We start from the raw sequence: 6,000 nt of genomic DNA on the forward strand, positions 1-6,000 counted from the left end.
CTTGGGCTCCAAAATCACTGCAGATAGTGACTGTAGCCACGAAATTAAAAGATTTTTGCTCCTTGGAAAAAAAGCTATGACAAGCCTAGACAGCCTATTAAGAAGCAGAGACATTACTTTGCCAACAAAGGTCCTTCTAGTCAAAGCTATGGTTTTTCTAGTAGTCATGTATGGATGTGAGAGCTGGACTATAAAGAAGGCTGAGCGCCAAAGAACTGATGATTTTGAACTGTGGTGTTGAAGAGAGTCCCTTGGACTACAAGGAGGTCACACCAGTCAATCATAAAGGAAATCAGTCCTGAATATTCATTAGAAGGACTGATGCTGAAGCTGAAACTCCAATATTTGGCCACCTGATGCAAAGAACCAGCTCATTAAAAAAGACCCTGATGCTGGAAAAGATACAAGGCAGGAGGAGAAGGGGATGATTACAGAGGATGAAATGGTTGGATGGCATTATTGACTCAATGGATATGAGTTTCAGCAAGCGCCGGGAGATGGTGAAGGACAGGAAAGGCTGGCATGCTGCAGTCCATGGGGTCGCAAAGAGTCAGATACAACTGAGTGTCTGAACATCAACAACATACAATCCTATTACCATTTACTTTATTGTTTTGTGTTTGTAGGTTTCTTCTTTTTGCGTTTCCTGTCTAGGAAGTTAGAGAGTTAGTTTGAAAGTGAAAGTGCAAGTCGCTCAGTTGTGTCTAACTCTTTGCGACCCCATGGACTACACAGTCCATGGAATTCTCCAGGCCAGAATGCTGGAGTGGGTAGCCTTTTCCTTCTTCCCAACCCAGGGATCTTCCCAATCCAGGGATCAAACCCAGGTCTCCCACATTGCAGGCATATTCTTTACCAGCTGAGCCACAGGAGAAGCCCAAGAATACTGGAGTGGGTAGCCTATCCCTTCTCCAGCAGATCGTCCCAACCCAGGAATCAAACTGGGGTCTTCTGCATTGCAGGTGGATTCTTAACCAACTGAGCTATGAGGGAAGCCCATAGAGCTAGTTTGGTGGTCCTGAATTCTCTTAACTTTTGCTTGTCTGTAAAGCTTTTGATTTCTTTTGTGAATCTGAATTGATCCTTGCTGGACAGAGTAATCTTGGTTGTATATATTTCCTTTTCATTACTTTAAGTATATCCTGCCATTCCCTTCTGGCCTGCAGAGTTTCTGTTGAAAGATCAGCTGTTAGCCTTATGGGGATCTCCTTGTATATTATTTGTTACTTCTCCCTTGCTGCTATTAAAATTTGTTCTTTGTGTTTAATTTTTGTTAGTTTGATTAATATGTGTCTTGGCCTGATATTCCTTATGTATATCCTCCATGGGACTCTCTAGGCTTCCTGTACTTGGATGGATATTTCCTTTCCCATTTTAGGGAAGTGTTTAACTATAATCTCATCAAATATTTTCTCGTGTCCTTTCCATTTGTCTTCCTAGTCTGGGACCCCTACAATTTGAATGTTGTTATGCTTAATATTATTCCAGAGCTCTCTGAAACTGTACTTTTTATTCTTTTATCTTTAATGTGTTCTGCTTCAGTTATTTCCACCATTCTATCTTCCAGCTCACTTATCTGTACTTCTGCCTTAGTTACTCTGCTGTTGTTTCCCTTCAATGTATTTTTAATCTGTTATTGTGTTGATGGTTTATTCTTTAATTCTTCTAGGTCATTTGTTAAATTAAATCCTTGAAGATTTCTTTCATCTTCTCAATCCATGCCTCCAGTCTATTTATCTGTGCTTTCATTTTATTTTCAAGAGTTTGGATCATCTTTACTATCATTACTCTTCTTTTTCAGGTGGATTGCCTATTTCCTCTTCAATTGTTTGGTCTTGTGAGTTTTCCCCATATTCCTCCATCTGCTGTATATTTCTCTGTCTTTTAATTTTGTTTAATTTACTGTGTTTGGGGTAAATTATGCTGCCCTTTCTGCTGGCTGGAAGGTTGGCTGCTGCTGCTGCTGCTAAGTTGCAGTTCCTCTTAATTGTGGAGTCTGCCCGCTGTGAGTGGAGTTGAACCAGTGCCTTGGGAAGGTTTATACATGCTAATTTTTTCCTATGGATATCTGATTTTTCTAATCCAGTTTTTTTTTAAAGACCATGTTTTCTCCACTGAATTACCTCTGCACCTTTCTCAAAATTCCACTGTCCACATACATGTGGATGTACCTAAACTTTATATTATGTTCCGTTGATCTATCCTAACATCATGCAAACACTATGCTGCCCCGATGGTTGTAGATTTACAATATCTTGAAATCAGATAATCCACCAAATTGTTCTTTTTCAGAGTTGTTTTCTATGATTTTGCTTTTCCACATACATTTTAGACTTAGCTTATTAATTTCTTCAAAAATCTGCTGGGCTATTTTTTGGATGCATTGAATGTGTATGTCAATTTGCAGAAAACTGACTTTTTTTGGCATGCTCTCTGGCTTCTCTGATCAAGGATTGAACCCAGGCCCATGGCAGTGAAAACACAGAGTCCTAACCACTGGACCATCAGGGAATTTCCACAACTGACATTTTAGCAATGTTGAGTTTCATAAACACTGTTCATTTCCTCCATTATCTCAGTCGTCTGTAATTTTCCTCTATGATGTTTTGTAGTTTTTGATGTACAGGTCTTTTGCATCCCGTCAGGCACATCCCTAAGTATTTCATAGTATTTATGCTATTGTAAGTGGTTTTGTTTCTTAATTTTAGTTTCTGTTTGTTTGTTGCTGTTGTATAGGGATACAATTGAAATTTTTTAAATCTATCATTTATTTCTGATTTTTTGACAGGTACACACTGCTGTATTTATTTATTTGGCTGCATTGGGTCTCTGTTGCTGCATGTAGGCTTTCTCTAGTTGTGAAGAATGAAGGCTACTCTTTTATGGTGCACCAGTTTCTCACTGCAGTGGCTTCTCTTGTGCAGCACGGGCTCCAGGCTCAGGCGCCCGTAGTTGTGGCACAGGGGCTCATAAGTTGTGACTCCAGAGACCTAGAGTATGCAGACTTCAGTAGCTGTGATGTGCAGGCTCAGCAGTCGCAGCTCGTGGGCTCTGGAGTGCAGACTTAGCAGTTGTGGCACATGAACTTGGTTGCTCTGTGGTATGTGGAATCTTCCTGGACCAGGAATTGACCCTGTGTTCCCTGCGTTGGCAGATGTATTCTCACCCCTGTGCCAATAGGGAGGTCCACAAATGAAATTTTTATATTGGTCTGGTATCCTGCAACCTCTCTGAACTTATTAGTCTTAATACCTTTTTAAAAATAGATTTCAAAGCATTTTCTATAAAGATGATCATACTATCTGTGAATAAAGGCAATTTTAGTTATCTTTTCCAACCTAGGTTCTTTATATTTTCTTGCCTGATTGCATTAGCTTGAATTTCTAGTACAACACTGAAAAGAAATGATGAAACCAGACATCCTTCACTTTTTCTTGATCTTAGGGAGAAAGTATTTAAATCTTTTACTGTTAAGTATGTATTATCTGTAGGTTCAGGTTGCTAGTTTGTTGAGAATTTTTTTTTTAATAAAAGATTTTTAAAATTCTATAGTGCTTTACAGTTTTAATGTTTCACATACATGATGTCATATAATTCCATAATAACCTTTCCCCCCTACTCCTGTATTACCTTCCCACACCCCAAGGGCTTTTTTTTTTTTTAAATCAGGAATGAGTATTGGACTCCCAAGTGCTTTTCCTGTGTCTATTATGATGATAATAGGATTTTTCTTTTTCAGTTTGTTAATACTGTGAGTTGCAATGATTGATTTTAAAATATTAAATAAATACCTTATAACAAACATCCTCTTTGTGCTTACTTGTACTCATATGTGATATTACCAACCAAAGTTTTCTGATGAATAGATCTGATTATAGCTTCTCTGTCAAGCTTTGTATTTCACAGTTTAATCTTGGAAGACAGTTCTGGATAATATACAAGAAAGGGAAAAAAATCCTTAACCTATTGGTTTGGCAAATATTCTTTGAGTGCTTGCTATGTATTGAGCTATGCCTCAGGTGTTAGGTGCTAAAATACACTCTCATGAGATGTAATGACCAGCGAGGGATTGTTGTGAAGAAATATTAGTATTATTCAAATAATGGAGAGCTTCCTTTTCTAATGAGCCTGAAAAACTTTTTGATATCTGAGCCTTTGTTTTTTTTTTTTTAATTAAGCCTACATGAGCCTGGTGAATTAAAATTACCCCAGAGAAGAATGACAATAAATGAATATAGAGAGCAGGGTGGTTTTGATCCTTCTTCATCTTTGTTGTTGTGCTGGTTGTTCAGTTGTTAAGTTGTGTCATCATCTCTGACCACCCAACAAATATTAGTTTTCAGAAATATATGATTTTATATGGCTGTTTTCTTTATTTATTCATTTATTAAAAAACAAAAACAAAACAGGAATCAGCACCTATAATGTACCAGAATACCCCTAGGCTCTTGTTTCCAAGAATGGCTTGAATTGCTAGGCTAAAATCAAGTTTAAGTTTGAAAGGGAGATAACCTAAGTCACCCTTTCCTTTTACAGATGAGAAAACTGAGGATCTGAGAAAAGAAATTCACGGGCATTTGAACTTTCTGTATCTTCCTATCCCCACTCTAAACTTAATGAAAGAGGCTCCAACATTGAGTCAAATCCCAGCTGCCCCAGTAAGCATCTTTGTGACCCTGAAAAGCACAATGATTTTTCTGCCTGGCACTATGGCCCCATCTGTAGAATGTGGTTAATAATAGCCATCATTAAAGGGTAATGATGAAGCCTTTGCTTCTGGTCTTCTTTCTCTTATTTCCAGCTTTCAGATGCATGTGCTGATGGTCATCACTTCCTCCAGACAAAGCAGGAAGGAAGTGGGAACCATGCTCATCCACCACATCTTTGGGATCTCAGAGAAAATTTATTATCTTTGTTGACATTACATTTTCCTCCATAAAGTGGGACTCTACCTCATGGTGTTTGCGTGAAAATGGTCAAACTTTTAAAAATTTATAACTCTTAAGGCAATAACTTATTAACTCACCTTGGGCAAATCATTAGTATTTCTCAGCTCACTTTGCCTATTTTGAAATGAGAGACAGTGTTTTTCCCTTACAGGGTTACTGCAAGAAAAGATGTTGCTGTGGCCTATGTCAGAGGGTGTGCTGCCTATGTTTTCCTCTAGGAGTTTTATAGTTTTGGTCTTACATTTGGGTCTTTAATCCATTTTGAGCTTATTTTTGTGTTTGGAGTTAAGAAATGGTATAATTTCATTTTTATACATGTGGCTGTCCAGTTTTCCCGGCACCATTTGTTGAAGAGACTGTCTTTCCAGTATTGTGTAGTATTGCCTCCTTTGTCACAGATCAATTGACCATAGGTGCCTGGGCTTTTTTCTGGGTTTTATATCCTGTCCTATATTGATTGATCTATATTTCTCTTTTTGCACTAGTACCAGACTGTTTAGATGATTATATCTTTGTAGTACAGTATGAAGCCAGGGAGCCTGATTCCTCTAGCTGTTTTTCTTTTTCAAGATTTCATTGGCTATTTCAGGGTCTTTTGTGTCTCCAAACAAATTTTGAGATTTGTTGTTGTTATAGTTCTGTGAAAAATGCCATTGGTAATTTCATAAGGATTGCACTGAATCTGTAGATTGCCTTGGGTAGTATAGTCATTTTGACAATATTGATTCTTCCAGCCCATGAACATGGTATGTCTAACCACCTGTTTATGTCTTATTCAATTTCTTTCATCATCATCATCATATAGTGTTCAGAGTACAGGTTTTTATTCCCTTATGTAGATTTATTTCTAGGTATTTTATTCTTTTTGATATAATGGTAAATGCAATTCTTGAATTTCTCTTTCTGGTCTTTTGTTGTTAGTATATAGAAATGCAACAGACTTCTGTGTATTGATTTTGTAATCTGAAACTTTACCAAGTTCATTGATGAGTTCTGGTAGTGTTCTGGTAGATCTTTAAGAGCTTCTATGTATAGGATCATGTCATCAGCA

Source organism: Bos indicus, chromosome 21, assembly GCF_029378745.1.
Source record: "Bos indicus isolate NIAB-ARS_2022 breed Sahiwal x Tharparkar chromosome 21, NIAB-ARS_B.indTharparkar_mat_pri_1.0, whole genome shotgun sequence".
In the NCBI taxonomy this organism is placed as follows: domain Eukaryota; kingdom Metazoa; phylum Chordata; class Mammalia; order Artiodactyla; family Bovidae; genus Bos; species Bos indicus.